Source organism: Pinus tabuliformis, chromosome 5_1, assembly GCF_031772625.1.
Source record: "Pinus tabuliformis cultivar Carrire ecotype Pingquan chromosome 5_1, CPIR1, whole genome shotgun sequence".
Classification (NCBI taxonomy): Eukaryota; Viridiplantae; Streptophyta; class Pinopsida; order Pinales; family Pinaceae; genus Pinus; species Pinus tabuliformis.
In genome coordinates, this window is record NC_142305.1 from 767,851,075 (window position 1) to 767,870,853 (window position 19,779).

Consider the following 19,779-nt stretch of genomic DNA (forward strand, 5'->3'; position numbering starts at 1 on the left):
TAATGTCTATTAAAATTAGTCTTATCTTTTAGTATCTCACAAACACATATGCTATAGGTTGATTAAGTGGAAACTCAATGCCATGATCCCATATTCATCTATTACATGATGTGTGCTAGAAATCCTCATACAGTTATGTCATATGATGTGCCTATCCATGAAGTACGTTTCAATCTATCACACAATGTGTTCAACATGCTTATGTCCTCATCTTGATTAGACGCATTATATGTGCACCCAAAACTATTTGTAACACCCTCCTCACATATCTACCCAAGTAACTGGCCAACTGGACTAAACATGTCACGAGAGGCTACTATGATCTGATTCAACTCCCCATGTATAGTTAACAAAGTGGAACAGACACAACACAACCAATAAGACCTTCTACACATCCTACGAAACCTCCAGGAGCTAGCCCACCTTTCCAGGTGACCAACCCCTTAGGGAACTCAACATTTCAATGAATTAAACCTCGGGTTGCTCCATTGCTAAGGCCTCCATGTGACTGAGAGCCTCAGTTGCTCACATGAGCCTTCCCGATGCGATTGTAGCCTTTTTCTGTTAGTGATATGCCAACAACTATAGTATTTAAGGCTAATTTATAGGGCTATGACCGAGTCACTACCCAAAACTCCATAAAACTTCCAAAAGTGAAAAGTGACATAGAAATAATGATACAAATGCAAACACTTGAACAAATACTTGACTGGACCCCTACTAGCCATGACAATCATTTCTTCAATAATGTCACAAATATGCATTCTATAGGTAATAATAACAGATCTGAGCATAGGTGTCTCATAGTTATCTGAGAACCACTAAGAAGCATCGATGCCTTATGACATTAGCTGCATTATTATCTATTAGGTCCTATATTCATTTTTCATTCATTTATGAATCAAAACATGATGATAACCATACATCATCACTCTCACAAAACATACTCATAACCAGCATGTAAACAACAGAAATAAGAGGGATACAACAACCATGAATGCCACATATGAAACAATACATTTGCACATAAAATACCGACGAAAGGAATTCTTATTAATGAACGTGAAAGCAAACTAGGTTTGGGACTTCTATGTTCCACGCTACAATAGATTGGCTGAACCAAATATCTCTCCATGAAATCACCCCCATGCCATATTCTAAGCATGAATGTGGGACTCAAAACCAAACAAATTAGTTAGAGCTTCTCGAGGATAAACCACCTCAACCTCATCAATACAACTAGGATTTACTACAATCGTCACATGATCACTAAGACGTGAACAAGCATGGATTCCACCGTATTTCTCCACCTTAACCATGAGGAATTTTCATGTTCAAATCTCATCTTATTCAACCAAGGGGTTCCACTTGTCTCGCAACCCGCTCAAGAACACCCTTAGGCCAACTTGTCTCTCAACCCGCTCAAGAACATCCTTAGGCCAACTATACTCTTACGTCGCGAGATATATGTTGTTTATTTAGAAGTGTAATTTTCTTAAAAAAAAAAAGCAATCCCCCTTTTAAATACAAAATTATTATGAAAATATAATAATACAATTATTTTCCTATATACATTTATCATTTCCATGCCTAATTTTTTGAGTGTAGAATATTTTATGAAAATACAATGATACGATTACAGGTTAAAGCGGGAACAAATTCGGCCACATTAAATGTTATTAGAAAAAGGAAACTATGGCCCGAAGATGTTACATAACCATTATTATTGTTATTATTTCCATGCCAAATTGAACTTAGTCGCCGATCACAATATTGGATAGAAAAACGTTGAAACTACCAGACATGAAATGCCGTCAACAAAATTACAGAGAGATTGAATCAGCCTCGAAATTATTATAGTCCAGCAGAGCAAAGGAAAAATTAAAGAAATGGAACACGGGAAAGCGAAGAATATCTGGAGGGAGTGCCGTCCGGCGGCGGTCACTGATTCATTCCATAGAAACCGACGTTCACTTGCTGTTGTCTTGATCACCTATGTGAACCACAAATGGCGTCCGGACACTGTGGGTTCCATCCGCCCACGTAATCGCACCAAACGTGTATCTCTTGTTGGTCGTATTGCTGGGCGTAAATCTCACGCTGTATGTTACCTGCTCAGAAATGCGCGAGAAAGCTAGCTGGCTCGGCGACACTTTAACACCTAATCCCCGCGGAGCATCTACGGTTACTTTGTAGACGGAACCAGAAGCGGATCCTATGTTTGTCAGGGTTCTCTTGATCGTTCTGGCTGACTTCAACGCCGCGATGGCGATTGTCGGAAAATTAATGTCGCTGATCTTCGCGTCAGTGGCATCCGAGGGGCAGCTGAAGTTCTGGTTGCCCAGCACGGAATTGATCACTGATGTGTTATATCCCAAGTTGCAGAGGAAGAGTAGGTAGTCGTGAATCGTTGTGTCGTAAATGAGGCCCGGATTTAGTGCTCTCACAGGGTTCACTTCGCCCGATCCCATATCTAAAGGAGAAGCCTTTTTGTTGTAAATGTCTGTTATTGGGGTGCCCGCATTGTTCGTGAAAGTGGCTGTAAAGATAGAAATATCATTTCAATTACAAAGCTTGTCACTATTCCTGGTGTTCTGTGGTGGTAGCCACCTCTGTAGATTTTCAGATTCACTACCATGTTTAGTCAATCAAATATTCAATTGAAGTCCTATAGAGGGTCCATTCTAAGAAATATTTAATTCAATTATTCAAGCAGCATATGAAACCAACCAATTAAATTGAGAAATGAAAGGAAGATTCTGTCCAATGAAATGAACACAAACGAACAGTCTTTCGTTGTGTATATTATATTGATGGGTTAACCCTCGTATTTTGAAAGTCAAAGTCGTTTTTGTTTTTTCTTCTAACTGGATGATATGGGAGGTATCGATAACATCCATTAAATACAATTTGGATGATATGGGAGGTATCGATAACATCCATTTAATACACCACTGATAAATCAATTTGTTAATCACGTTTATGAAAGGAAGACTTCCTGCAGATTATTGGAATAGGAATATATCAGAGAAGCTTTATAACTATATATTCCGAACATATCACAGGATTTTTAGTATATTTTTGGAAAACTGAATTTAAATAGTTAGTGTAACAAAATTTCTGTTGATAAATCTCTGTTGGATTAATTACATCATTAAAGTTTGGTAGAGTTTTCTAACCAAGCAAGTATGAATTACAATACTTGGTTCAAAACTATCAAATCATAGTGATGTGATTAATTAGAAAGACATTTATCTACAATATAGATCACAAAAGTCTAGATCTCACAAATTTTTTGTTTTAAAGAAATAATGTGGAAAATGTGCACATAAACTTTAAATCCGAATTACAAAATTCATTTAGACAGATATTGTATAATTTTTGGAGAAACATTCAATACTATCTAATTTTTATAACAATGATTTTTTTATAGTTTAAAATCATGAATTTTTTTTTTTAAAAACACAATCCAATTATTATAATTATTCTACAACTTTAGTAAATGTGATAGAATAATGTTGATGAGTCAGATGTCTAAAGCATTTTTTAATCAATAATCATTTTTAAATCTATATAATATAATAATAAAAACATAGCCATATAAATTAAATAACTAGTAAAGTTAGAAAAACATTAATTTATAATAAATATCAAAATATTTTATCATTGATTTTATATATATATATATATATATATATATATATATATATATATATAACTCTAAGTTAAATCTATTTATTAGACTTATTTACAAAGAAAAAAATGATTAATAAAATAAGGGTAAATCTCTGTGATTGAGATTGTTACATGTTTGTTTAAATATGTATATCTATTTAATTTATAAATTAATTATTTATATAATTAATAATAATAATAATAATAATTTAAAGAAAAATTATAATTTAAATTATTTTGATGACTATTTGCTTTATTTATTTTAGCAATGTAAAATATATCATGAAATATTTATTTTGATAGTTAAAATGATATTTATTTTGGTAGTTAAAACCAATCCATGCCTATCCATATTTATTAATCTTTTAATTTATATATCTACTCTAATTGTTATATTATGTATTACAATAATGCACCTATTCATAATTAATAAAAACAAAAACATAAAACTATAATTTATTAAGAGAATTTTTAGGCTTAAATCACATGATAGTATATTTGTGGATGTGTTTCAAACCAATCAGTGTGGTTCATCTTCAAGACAAGTTGAAGAATTGCATGTTAAATAGTCAAAGCAGAACTTCCAACTCCTATAATTTTTAACCAGGCAAAGGTCGTTGGAAGCTCTGTTGTGACTATTTAACATGCAATCTAGATTTGACTCTTCAACTTGTCACGATGTTGGTTTGAAACGCGTCGACAAATATACTATCATGTGATTTAACCCGAAAAATTCTATTAATCCTGACATAAATCACAAAAGCCTCAATATAATTTGTGTTGATAATTAATTTTTTAGATAAAAATAATTAATATTTAGATTAATTATTTTTAAATATAAAATTATTATATATATATATATATATATAAAGAGTATAAGTAAGTAATAAATTAATGCTAATTATTTTTAAATAATTATTAAATTATTTTATATATATATATATATATAACAAATAAAAATTATATATATGAAATAAATATATAAAATAGCATTTAAATTTTTTATTATTTAAAATTTGTAATATATTACGGGTAGTTTAATTAGGCCAAGGAGTTGGCCCGAAAATTATAGAAATTTGGGTTATATTTAGAAAAAATCTGCAAGGATTTTTGTAAATCCAAGTTATAGCTAAACTTCAAAATTTTAGGTGTCTTAGACGTTTTTCATGATGTTGAATCCATGTTTTTGATGATATTGAATCCATTTCCACCATAAAAACACGATTGAAATTCTTTCGCTCAAATTCTAGCCACTTAGCTGTGAATGCAATTCCTCAACTTGTTAGAGAACTCCTTAATTTAAAGTGAATATTAAAATGATGTAAATAAAAGTTATATTAATAATACTAGCATTTACCCCAAATTAGATCAGCACCAAATGAGTATTAAAATGACGTAAATAAAGATTATATTAATAATACTAAACATTTACCCCCGAAAAGTGTTTAATTTGATGAAGTTAATTGAAAAAAGCGTGTCTAAGCTGCTTTAGGGTTATCCAAATTTGAGAGTCGTGAGGTTTTACCAGATAAACGAATAGAGGAAAAAGACTGGTGATAGTCTTACCAGTGGTGATGAGGGCGGACCTGATGGCAGCCACGCTCCAACTGGGATTCACAGATTTTAAGAGTGCTGCTGCGCCGCCCACATGAGGAGCGGCCATGGATGTTCCTGTCTGTAATGAGAACTGCGAAGGCTTTTTTCCAGGCGGCATATCCGCAGACTTGTGAAGAGGTATCCAAGCTGCGAGTATGCTTACGCCCGGCGCGCTTATATCTGGCTGCAGCAACCCACAATTATCATTTAAACAGTTGTTTAAATACAAGTCCAACCTTGACGATGCTTTTAGTGAATATTCCGGGACCCCTCGACGAGAAAAAGGCAACGACTGGGGCGGGCTTGTAATTCAAGACTGACACACTTCTGAGAATTGTTGCTACAGGCGCTCTGACACATCCAGACAAACATTAGGAGCGCAAACCATTAAAAACACCACAAGCTAGAAAATGGATTGCAAAGGATCCAGAGGGTAAAGTACCGTTGAGATCTCATATAAGATAAAACCTTCGATCCATCTTCATCGCTGAGTGTAGTCAATGGAAATGTTCCAGAGACGTAACCTAATGTTGATGTAGATTCGTTGACGATAACCATCCCTCTGCCTTGTGCGCCCAGCACTGCGTCTGACTTCTCACTTGGAGGGATGCCCCTATCCGTGCCTGAACATACCACAATCTTTCCTTTTGCTTTTGAGGGATCCAGAAGTCCAGGATAACAATTACTGTGAACAGCCACGGTCAATAAAATTACTTCTAGCTCAGTTTAAATGTGTCTATGTATATGTTAAGTTTAGTGTGTTTCCAAAGTTTGAACCTTGGATGGTTCCAGAGATGGATAAAATTTACCTTTTACTTTTAATTAACTTAGGTTTATATTAATTTTGGGTTAAAATAAAATATTAATTTATTTTAAGTTTATTTAATTGAGCTGCCCCAGAGGAAATGGTGTCACATGCATGGCATAATGTTACATTTAGAATTTTAAAATATATAAACTGAATAAATGAATTTAAATATTTATGCGTATATTTTTTTAAATTTACCTATAATTAATATTAAATTTCAAAATTTTATTTTTTCCCTACTCAATAAATCTAAACCATATCTTATATAAATATAAAAAAATTCAAAAATATAAACAAAATCAGTTGAAAAATAAATTGATAATATTTATTTTATTTGAATAAAAGTAAAATATATTTTTATATTAGTTATATTCATTTTAAAATTATTTAGAAAATTTAATTTTAATTATCAATAATTAAGGTCCCTGGATAGAGATTTAATATTAATAAAACATTTTAAGATATTTTTAAAAATAATTATAAAGAAAAAATAAAGATTTATTTTAAAAATAGTTATACATGTTTTTTCATTTTAATTAAAATAATTAACTTACAAGAAACAAGGTCATATGAGTTTAAGTTACTGTATTTAGTATATAATATTAGTTATGGTTTTTGGGTATGGAGTATTAATAAATTAGTACATTCACATTAATATTAATATTAATATTAATGTGGTTGATATAGCCAAAGGCTTCATAAATATAACCAAAAAAAATATTGCCTAAAAATGTCTTACTAATGCAGACATTTAAGTGATTAATCATATATAAAAAAATTATGGGTCAACTTTGAATTAAGAAAAAAAAAAATTATATATGAATGTTATAAGTAATAATGACGAACTTATCATGGAGGAACTTATTAGATTTAGAATAATCTAGAATCTCTACCAAATTGGTGGGTGGGGTGGGGAGCCATGAATTCACGTGCCAAAAATATTTTTTTTTACATTTATTAAAAGTCAATGCAACCTAACAAAAACTTTAATACACATCCATCCATAAAAATTAAGACTAAGCATATTCCTTTGAGAATCAATCTAAACCCTCAATTAAAAAAAATCAAAAAATCCCCTCCACCTTAAATTGAAATAGAAAACTTTAAACAACTAAAATATTGAATAATAATATTATAACAAAACTTATTTATTAATTAATTAGAAATCTCCATAATAAAATAAAAACAAATTTCCATCCTTCAAAAATTTGTTAATATTATGTATAATTTTTATAATATTATTTTTAATTTCCAAAATATATATATATAAATACAATCATCCTACATTTAAAATTTTTCCTATTCACAAGTTTTGAGGTTCAGTTTGGTTCAAAATTAAAATATATGTGATTTGTCTTAATTTAAAATAAAACAGAGAAATGGATTACCTTGCAAAACCAGGGTCGCTATTATTGATAGCGATGTCTGCTGAGTTGACAATAGGATACATCTCCGAACGGGTAAGGTTAGAAAAATTTATGCCTCCTCCCTGGTATACGAGTCACAATTAATCTTTCGCATAAAACAGGAAATTCTAATTGCAAACGTTGCCTCATATTGCTCACCTTCAATGTCTTCCCGTTACCCAAAATTACGTCCGATTCGAAATTTCTGTCAATCGTTGTCGCAGCGACCGTCAAAGTCCAGGGAGCGCTGTTCGACACTGAATATAACGCGGGACCGTCGTTGCCCGCGGAGGTTGCCACGACTATTCCTTTCATGGTCGCGTGAAATGATCCTAACGCTACTGGGTCGTACAGGAACTCTATGGGAAAGCCGGCTCCAAGTGACATGGATATCACATCCACCCCATCCTTCACGGCATCGTCCACTCCCGCTAGAATGTCGGATCCCTGACAACCAGATGCAGTGCAGACTTTATAGACTGCGATTCTGGATGTGGGAGATCCTCCTCTTGCAGATCCGCTGGCAAGCCCGTAGTAGTCGGCTTCCGCCACCACACTACCCGCTGCAATTGAGGCTGTGTGCGTTCCATGCCCGTCGTCGTCTCTCGTCGTCTGTGTTCCACTGTAATAGCGCGCGCCAATGATTTTTCTGTTTGTACATGACCAGATATTAACACAAATTTTAATGCATTAATTGCAGACTTCATTATTTGTGACTAATTCATCTGTTGATCTTTGAATGAGATTACATCAGTTTTACTGACCCCAGGAATCGTTAGGTTTATGAAAAATTCGAACTATGAATCTGCTCAACCAGATTTACGTAACTATTAAGGTTAAGAAAATACTCAACTATTAATTGTTAATATGATATTTACATAATTACAACTCCTGAGTATGGATTGAAAGGAAGAAAAAGCTTGAACTCATAGATTTTCCGAATAAGATTCATTAATTTGATCAGAACTTTTAAAGGATAGACCTTTAATTGAAGCGAACTAAAAATATGGAAAAAAACAAACGATTTATCAAGATGTTCGTGAGGTTGCATGAGGTGGACAGTAAATTCCGCCTATGATCCTACCCCAGAATCATGTTTTTCTGTTAAATCGTTAAAGATCAAATTTGAGTACCTAGAAAATGAGGAATTACAGACCTATTGCACTTGAAATCCCGTCCTCCTTTGCATGCTCCTTTCCACCGAGAAGGAACTGGACCAATTCCGTGATCGTTGAAGCTTGGTGACTCAGGCCAAATACCTGTATATGACCCACGTTAGCATTTTTCAAGGAAGCGGAGGATATTCTCCACTTCGAAGCAAACGCATTAATTACAGGAGAAAGAAAACCATGAAACCACTTCATCCTGAAGGCAATGTATGCCCATGAACTATTTGATCAATGGCAGTATGTAGTAGGCTTGTGACCGTGAATGAAGACTATTACTTTGACCAAAACTGAGTTCAAAACTCAGACTAAACTAAAGAATATACACAATATGTATCCAACCTGAATCAATGATGCCAATAATGGAGTCCCGCTTAGTTTTATAAGAAGGTGGCGCCAAGCCGGATTCAGATTGTAGGAAGTCCCAGGAACGCGTTGTGTGCAGCTGAAGCACTGGATCAGGGAAAACTGATACGACCCCAGCTTTTTCTGATCAGAACAGTCAGAACCATCAGGTACATTATCACATTTAAAACTATTTTATACCTTGTATTCAATCTATCAATGGTACAAAACCAGGACCTAATTTAATGGTATACCAGAAATAGCAGATGCTTGCTTTTTGGACATAACTGCAGAGAAGCCTGTGAAAGCATGGCTATAGCTATGAACAATGATGACTCTGCATCCTCCTCACTACACGCCATCGGAAGATAAAGTTAGCACTCAAATATTAAAAAATTACAGTATTGTTCAATCACACTGGTAGGCACACTTAAAACAGCGCCATACCTTCCAATCACAGAGGAAAGCAGATCCACGTGGCCACTAACTATGGAATCCCTTTCACCGTCGCGGGAGCTACCCATGTAAACAATGTAAACCTGCAAAATGGCACACGTGATAAACATGCTATAGAAGTCTTAGATACTGTAAAATCGAATTTGTCCAGAAAATTCAAATATAATATGAGAACTTGTGAAATTACTTCCTTCTCATCATGTCCATTGATTCTGCAGCCCAGGAGTGTTACAAGTAACGTGATAACCAGCAACAAATTGTTGGCAGTCATCGTTCAAATTGTACCACAGGTCCTCCTGTAATTGAACTAACTGGACAATTCCTTAAATCGATACCACTACCGCACAATAAGGTAGAATTTATGATGTCAGATTTTTATTTTCTATTGGCATTTAGCTTGTAACTAAATGTATTTGGTGTAATTATGTTGTTGAGTGGATGATTATTTTTATTTTCTAATATTGAATTGAGACTTCTGTGATCTATATCAAATTTTTGAAGAAATAAATAATATAATAAATAAATAATATAAATTAATATAATCAAATTTTTGAAGAAATAAATAATATAAATTAATATAATGGTCAAACTAGCCATGATCAGGCCAACTAACAAATTTAAATTAATGTAAGTTTATTAATATATTTAAAATTATTTTTTATAATTAATTCATTTTATGATTAATTTATTTTATAACTAAAATTTCTGTTATATAAATAAAATAAATAAATAATATAAATAATGGTCAAACTAGCCGTTATCAGGCCAAATCGAGCTGTTGTCTTTCTAGCTGTTACCTTATCAAGTAATCTGAGTCATTGGATATTCTGCCTGGTCTATTTAAAGTGCATATGCCAGATCTGTTCATTCAACTTGTCCTGAGGATGAACCACACTGGTTGGTTAGAAACGCGTGGACAAAAATTTCTCCATGTGATTTTCGCCGAAGAATTCTTCAAAAATTTAATTATTAGTTATATTATATGGATGGTAGGGATTTAATTTTTATTAAATATTTTGAGTGATAGTTATGATAGAGGATTGAGATTTAAATCAAATAATATTTTTTTTGGTAAGTATAGTGATTTAGTTTTATCATTTCAGAAAGCATGCAAGGAGTACATACACATCCAACAAGGTTAGATGGTCTCAACCCACCCACTCGGAAACCAAGTTTGTTGGCCATCTAAGTGCATTGTAAGCCATACAAAATTTAAGGAGTCTTAGTTTGTCTTGGAGTCGAATATTTGTCTGAATATTCTTAATTGTCCTAATAGCTATGTACCTAGAATAGAAACTGAAAAACTATAAAGTCATTATGTAAACTTCTCAAAATTTTAACAAAAGTGATCATGCTAGTCATCCAATTACCCATCAAAGGAGTCAATAGGTGCCATATCTTTCGCGTTGGAGTCTAGTTGCTCAGTGTGAGGGAGGCAAGGAATATGCTTCTATATCCAGCTAAGACAAACATTTTGGAGTTGAATTTGACATTAGATCAGTTGAAATTCCTTGTGAATTTCTTGCGGGTTGTATCTAGTTTGGATGGATGAGCAGAAATGGACGTCGTTGATTTTGCCACAATATTCTTCATAGTCCAGTATAAATAAACCGTTTGTTGAAACTAAGTATATCTGCCTTGAGAATGGCCTGGATCATGGACCAAATAGTGTCATTCCTCAAAATCCAAGTTGGTGTCCTTCCCCTATTGTTTTAACTCTAATTCCCAGTCTGAGATCGAGTGACAGACAGGAGGAGACATATTAAGATGGTAACCTTGAGCGACTTCCTGGGTCTTCGCAATAATACCATGACACCCTCAAACCCTCTGTTGCGTAGTTTGAGATTGTCCAGCACCTCAAGCACGTCCTTTGCTTTGACTCTGATCCTGGCCCGCTCGTCTTTCGTTCCCTCTGTGAGAGGAGGGTCGAGCTGTAGGGTTGTATTTCAATCTGCACAAGGGCACACTACACCAAAATATAATAATATTAGCGCCTATCGTCCAAGAGCAAGATCAAACTAGCAACGACCTCATAGAGAGATAACCTTGCGTGGAAGCTTTAAAAGACCATAAATGTCGAATCCCTGGAAAGATGAGAAGACATGATACAACATAACAGTAAGCAAGATACTTAGAAAACCAAGTATACTTCATGGATTTGACCCAGCACCAACACAACATTGCACATTTGTTTGCCTTCGATGCCGAGTAACCATTTGAAATCAAGATTATCTGCCAGTCATTCTTCTTACATATTCCCCATATTGCTTCAAACAACTAATTTATCATTAAGGAAATGATTTGAGAAAAAACCCATAAATTCATAACACTAATTAAAGCTCCAACATTATTTGTTGAATGCAAAGCCATCAGAGAAAGCAGAATACCATAATTCATGGAGAGACTATCAAGATGCATAGGTCGGAAATAAAAATTGACATTTCTAGTCTCACATACGAATCAAAGACCTTCGAAACTTTCCAATATCCTCAACTTAGAAACTATCATCTTACGTTCAAGCAATGTCAGTGAACGAGAGCAGGGAGGACGAAGTTAGGGCGAACAAAAAGGACATACCCACAACAAACACTAGCAAACTTGGAGACAAATATGTGCAGGTACCACCCTTCTACAACCACCCTTGGAACTTGGAGGAGAAACTTTACCATGAAAATTGACCAAATTGAAAATCTTGAAACAGACCTCTGAAACATGCTTGCTAATCAGAGTCCACACCTCAATACTCCTTGCAACATTCATAGCCACCTTACACGTGCAGGAAAGTAAATTAGGGCCATTTCCTGACCACATTGAATTATGCCTCATAATTACACCGTCCTTGGCTCAAATCCCACTCTGACCACTTCATCGATTGTCACCCTGATCAAGGGTCTTGGATTCAGATCTTGGTGTTAAACATTGCCATCACTAGCATTTTTTTCAAGATATTTTTCAATTAATCCAAATATTCTCTATTTTATATTGTGTGCCATGGTCAATCCAACATCCTTCCAGTATTTTTTCATCCGCTATAAAATATGTTGCCCTATTGCCTTCTCGAGATATTTTTCAATTAATCCGAATATTCTCTATTTTATATTGTGTGCCATGGTCAAACCAACATCCTTCCAGTATTTTTTCATACGCTATAAAATTTGTTGCCCTATTGCCTTCTCGTCTGACATGGGATGAAAAATTAGGTAATCAGACCCAGTGATGAGGCTGTGGATATTCTAGATCAATTAGCCACCTCTCTAACTATGACTATTATTTTTCACTACTAGAACCTTGGTTGAGTTTTTTAAGGGCCTCAATCACAAGGCAAGAATCCCCTTCTATCATCAATTTCTTGTATCCTTCTCTTTCAACAATGATTAAGCCTTTCTCCATAGCAGTGAATTATGTTTCATGGTTGCTACCATAACCACAATCGGTTGCACTGCAAAAGAAATAGTTATAAAAGAGAAATAATTAACATAGACTTTTATTGAAATAATATTTTTTATCTTATTCATTTTAGAGATGTATTTTTTCAACATTTAGATAACATAAAAAAAAAAAACAAGTTGAATTATAATAAATATAAGTGAAACATTTTACATAAAAAAAAATTACATATATTTAAAAAATAAACAAAGGTAATTTTAAATAAATTTTTAAAAAGAGCTTTTTGATTAAATAAACATCTTTTTAAAACATGGAAGTGATCACATCAAAATTAATCATGTCATTTGTAAAGATTAAATTTAAGCTAAAAAAATTCTAATATTTTTGTTTTCAATAATATATAATTTTTTCTTTAAACTTAATTTTATATATATCATACATCATAAATAATTAAACTTAAAATTTTATAATTATAAACAAGGTATTTTTTATATAATAAACCTAAAAGATAAATCTGACAAACCAAAATACTAAATCTAACATATGTTAGTCAATCCCTTGAACACATTAAAAAATGCAAAACAAAATAAAATTATAATTTTATAATTATAATTACATATTAATATATTGTTTATGATAAAAGATTAAAATAGAAGTGAAATTAAATAAAATTATAATAGTATAATTTAAGTGAGATATATATATAATAAATAAACTTAATGCATTTTAAGTGTTTAGCGAGTACATAAATAATTAAATTTAAAATTTTATAGCTATATTAAAACACTGTTGAATAAATATTAATATATTATATGATGAAAAGTTAACCTAATTTTAATTTATAAACTTATAATCAAATTATATTATAAAGATTAAATTATATAAATTATAAAGATTAAATTATATAATCTCTAAACTGACTCAAAAGATTTATAATTTTGAAAACTATACTATAAATTAATATAATTTATGAACCTATATATAGGTATTTATTCTTATTTATTCTTATCCAATTAAGATTTTTTTTATGGGATAGTAATCACTTTCCTTAAATATTTATACTTATCCAATTTATGAACCTATATATAGGTATTTATTCTTATCCAATTAAGATTTTTTTTATGGGATATTAATCACTTTCCTTAAATATTTATACTTATCCAATTAGACTTTTTTCGATGAGATAGTAATCAGTCTTTTGACTAATAAGTAATCCATTTCTATATTAAGAATTCTGATCCTTGATTTTAAATAACTATATTTCCTGTAACAAATCAATTTATTTGCTTATTTTTATATACTACTTCACATAAGTTTGTAACTTTTAATTTTTAAAATTAAAATTAAAGTAATTAAAATAATTTCTCCCATCATTTCTCTAGCTACTTCTGTTATTATATTTTCGATTAGTATCCCCAGTTTTTAGAACTCAATAATTATTCTTAAGATGTATTCTTATTTCACAGTACTCCAAAGGAAACGCTTCTTTCGTCGCAGTTTCATTCAAATCTGGGCAACAACCTTTATTTTGTTGGTGTGCTTTAATTTGTCGTGTACATTCAAAGCGCTCTTGTAGCTTATTGTTTCAGGTTGCATTGCCTTCGCTGTTGGAAGCTCAATCCCATGAAACTTGCACAACGTATCTCTCTACTGGCACCCTGGATCTGCACGCCTTCTAATCGAGAGATGGCTCAAAATCGCTGCCAACTAATGCTCTCTGCTTAAACTCTGCAACCTAATAGAGAACTTGGAAATCGGTTTTCCAGAGATCAATCTTTCCTTTGCACTTGAACGTGGACGCAGATGTAAAGTTGGTTGTGAATGCTTTTCCACAATGGGCGTGATCTCGCACAGGTTCTGAGTGCTTTGCTGCTGCATTGCGTGGATGATGGTTTTCAACATTGCATTACCAAGTGACCGTGTTGTCGCTCGATTGAGAAATAATTTATTTCAACATCTTCTTAACCAAGAGATTGCACTCTTTGATGTCACTCAAATGGGAGAATTTCAGAGTAGTAATTTAGAAGACACACAAATTAGTAAAAATGCCACCTACAAATGTCTAAGAGGCTAGGCCTTGTGCCACGCCCCCATTTGATAGGCCTTGTGTCACGCTCCCATACTCTTTCTTGGGCTCCATGTCGACTTGGCACAACCAAGTCACGTGTCAATGTGTAACCCTAGGGGCTTTGCATCCGGCATGTGGCACTTGTGTGTTAGTGTAGCACAGTATTAAGTCACCTTGAATTATGCTTCACATGTTAATTATGTTATATATAATTATTAAGTGGAATGTCATAAGTTTTGTCCGGAGAGAAACCTTGTAGATATTTATTTTATTTTGGGTAGACATTCAATTTTTTTTTGAGACTAGAAAGTAAATAGACAAATAGACATTCAACTTGTCCTGACGATGAACCACATTGGTTGGTTCGAAAGGCGTCGACAAAATAATTTTTTCAATTAGTAGTATAAATTCATGAAATCTCAATAACATCACCAAATATAAGCATTGCTTATTATTATTATTATTAAGAAAAAGAAATAGTACTCTCATCTTTATTTACGCATTGCTCAATTTTTATAGAAATGACAATCTGATCTTTATTTTACTACAATAGTGAAAATTAACCCTCTGGCACAACTTTCTCCACAATAAAAGGTAAAATCACCAAATTACCTCTTGATGGGCAAAGTCCCCAAATTTCGGTTCTTAGTGAGGTGAAACACCAAAATTGCAACTGTAATCCCAAACAACAAATTTCATTCCAAGGAACGACCCATCCTACTGTGTGGTCTGCTGTGGTGCAGATATGCTTAACCTCCTTGTTTGTAGCTCGGACTTCACTCGAACTCTTGTTTGTAGCTCGCACTTCTCTCGAACTCTGTTTTAAATAGTTTAATACAAAAAAAGTTTTAAATAGTTTAATACAAAAAAGTTTAAGACAAATTTATATCAAAACTTATTTAAGACATTTAGACAATTAAGACAAAAATCATATTAATTTAAGACTATATTATTCAGCACCTACTAGCTTGTAGGCCACTACTTGGGAAAGAGCTAACCAGTAATATATTGGGTATTTAATGCTTTCAGAGCAGCAAGCGACTTAACGCGACAACACGGGAGTTGGCAAATTCGGCATTAAATAATATTTACCCGCTCCGTGTTATCGGGCTAAATGGCGTGCTGCTCTGAGGACATTAAATACCCAATATATGGCTGATTAGCTCCAGCCCACTACTTGGGCCTATACCAATGTTATTATTTCACATACCATTTAATTTATTTTATATAAAGACAACGATTTGTTAAAATCTTCCTTTTGTGAGTAGCACACTAGCCCACTCTGAAGAACCGTGACAACTCTTCCTACCAAGATGTCCTCGACATCAATTCCTTTTTTGTCCTTGATCTTTGCTGATATGATCAGAGACATCTTGTATGTCCTTGCATTGGACATGTTTTCATATAGATTCTATAAATGGATATGGGATAATTATATATATTTTTTGAAAATAAATATTCAAATCACATAAAATTTAATCATATAATTTTTTTTTTCCATTAATCTTTTTTAATTAAATATAAAACTAGAATAGGTTAATTATACCAATTTTTTAATTAATTATAAGATTAAAACATAACACTTTGAAAAGTTAGAATATTTGTAACTAATTTTTAAGTATTTAATTAAATGTATATTTATTTCAAAATTATATTAAAATTACATAAAAGTAATAAATTAATGATAATTTTATTTCAAAACAATTAAAATATAGGTACCATATTGTAAAAATATAATAAATAAATAAATAAAAATTATTATTTTTTCATTGACCTAACTTAGGGGATTTGAACTTTGAATCTCAAGCTTTTACATAATATTTAGTAACAAGGTGATTGCTAATTAAGTTATAATTTTTTTTTTTTAATATGTGAATTTTTTAAATTACTCTAAACTAAAACTTTGTTATAAATTTGCAAGAAATTAGATACAATATAACTATAACAAAATTAAATATTTTAGTAATTGTTATATATATATATATATATATATATATATATATATATATATGAAATTTGATTCTTACATGTGTTATACTCACATATCAATTTTCTTTTCATAGTTGAACAAATATATCAAAGAGATAAATAACAATAATTTAATTATTTCTTAGATAATATTATAGTATTTAAATTTTTCCTTACTATAAAAACACTTTCTACTAATATTGTTAAAAATATATATACTAAATGTAGTTTAGTATTTTTTATATTAATTTATTATTAGGTAATAAGTTTTTGGTAAATATTTTCATCTAGTAATTAGAAAACCATGAATGCATTATTAAGAAATCAAGTAATATTAGTAATTGATAGCATTTAAAACTAGGGAATAACCCCTATGTGAGTTATCTTCCTCACATAATAGAGATATACACAAATAAATTGTGTAGGATGTTGAAATAGTACCTCTAGCATAAAATCTAATTTAACCTAAAAAAAGCCATTGCCATGCCCCTATAGCCACCAACATCGAATGCTGACTCAGTGCACCGAGATGGCCCATTACTATAGGTTTGTGGTGCATCATGACTCATTTCATGTCATAGATTTTCTCAATTTGAAACTACCTGATTCCATGCTACAACTCACCTTTTATATTTCACGATTATTAAAATTCATAAGTTTAACATTTATTGAAGTATGTAGATAATCATTCCATACAATTATGTCTTAACATAACCAATTTGCAAATGATATGAATGGAAGTAATTTTATAGAATCAACAACCCAACTGGCATAACAACAACAGCTAACAAATATTCAAATGTGTTACAACCAAGTGAACTCTAGTCTCCTATAGCAATTTAAAAATTATAAGACCCCACAATTCATACAAACCTATCCCCAAATTTTCTGTTTGATTTACAGTCATCGATATCAACTTTGTACTTGGTCATAGGACCATACAATTCATACAAACCTATCCCCAAATTTTTTGTTTGATTTATAGTCATCGATATCAACTTTGTACTTTGTCATAGATCAAAATTGTTTCACTTGATAGAAAAAAGTAAGTACTCTCAAATGCATGCAATGTGTGAAGAGTTAAGTTAAGTGAAGGAAAGCAAGTTAAGTCTAAGATTAGAAGTCACGTCGAATGCATGCAATGTGTGAAGAATTAAGTTAAGTGAAGGAAAGCAAGTTAAGTCTAATATTAGAAGTCACTTGAGTAAGAGTTAAAAAGTTATTTCCTTGTCAAGAAAAGCTAAGTTAAGGAAAAGAAAAATGTCGATTTATGTTAAAGTGAATTTAGAAAATTTTAGTAGATTAAGTTAAGAAAATCAATTCAAGTCTAATATTAGAAGTCAAGTGAGCTATATTTAGAAAGTTAATGCTTTTTCTAGTAAAGTTGAGTCAAGAAAAAGAAAAATTTTGAGTTAAGTTAAAGGAAAATTAAAAGCATTTAGTTAAAGCGTGATGTCTTAGTTTGTATGAGGAAAGGAAAATTAGAGCTTGCATGATTCTATATTTAAAAGTTTTGGTGTTTGTATACCTGTGGTTGGGCCATTGTAATGTGAAGCAAGAAGATAGACTCGTCATAACTCGGTGGATGTATATGAGAGAATAATTAATGAATAATTTTTTTTTTTTATTCAAGTAGAAGCTTGCGTATTTATTTGTCTTGTGTTTGCATTACTATCTTTGCATCTCACTAACAAGAACTTATCTCCCTACACTTTGTCATGTAAGAAAATTGTGCCATGACTTGTTCAATGACCCACCCAATCATGCTAGACATTGGGTGATTGTACATTATCTAAACCCATATAAACTTATGCTTTTCCCCTCCAAATCCTTCACCAATTCATCACCTCATGTTAGAATATATAATCCAAATGGTACTTGGTCAAATGCTTGTTTCCTTAGCCAACTATTTTGTCACATTTACAAACAATTGTTCCAAATTGAAGAAGATTGCATTCTTTCATTTCCAATATCTTAATGTTCAGTATTACATACTTTACCAAAATGATAGTTTCTCCCAGCACGTCTCAATAGTCATTTGTGTTCCTTTGTGCTCACCTATATCATGTGTTATCCCACCATGTCCACTCTAGCTGATTCAAATCATTCTAATGGGTGCCTTGCTACATGCTAGCATGCTACCCTTATTCGTTCTTCCCATGTGTTACACATTACGCTTGTCTTTAGACTACACTTGTTCAATCATCTTATGTGATCCCCTTGATGCTTTGAATTCCATAAAAAGGCAAACAAATGTCTAAGGATTGTGATTTTTATCATTCAATCATATGTTTATCTCTGTCATTTACCTAATATGATTATTCTAAGTGTATTTCCTATCAGGACAGGTTTTTAAATCCAAATCAAATTATGTTTTTAATTAAGAGAGAATGTGAATATATACAAGGATAGGGAGACTATTTTCTTTCATCTCTCAATGTCTCTTCATCTTCTAACTTCCTTTATTTTTTTCTATTTACAAAATTTACATAATTATTCCTAATCCCAAAGGTTAGGTGTCAAAATCCACCCCCCTTAATCTGAAGGAATGTTAGTGAGTCCAAGAATCATTCTGAATCTTTCAAACTTTTCCCTTCTAAGCACTTTGGTGAAGATGGGCTTGCAATCTGTTAATTTGTGGAACATTGTCGTAGGTGGATTGTTTTTGCCTCAACTTGATGTGAAATCATATGGTATTTTGTATTGATGTGATCAGTTCGATCATGTGACTTTTGGTTCTTGGCCAAGTTTATTGTAGAAGTTTTGTCAATCAAAAGAGGAGTTTAGCGTACTTTAATCTCTTGCAAATATTCCAGAATTTTCTTGAGCCACACAATTTCCTAGGTTTCTTTAGATGTTGCCACATTTTCTTCCTCATTTATGGAATTTGCTAGAACTAACTAT

At 32.1% G+C, this 19,779-nt stretch overlaps 1 pseudogene; it reads right to left on the reverse strand.

Annotated features, from left to right (window-relative positions):
- Positions 1 to 1,970: 1,970 nt before the first annotated feature.
- On the reverse strand, positions 1,971 to 9,723 carry LOC149167190 (CO(2)-response secreted protease-like; annotated as a pseudogene).
- Between the last annotated feature and the right edge of the window lie 10,056 nt (positions 9,724 to 19,779).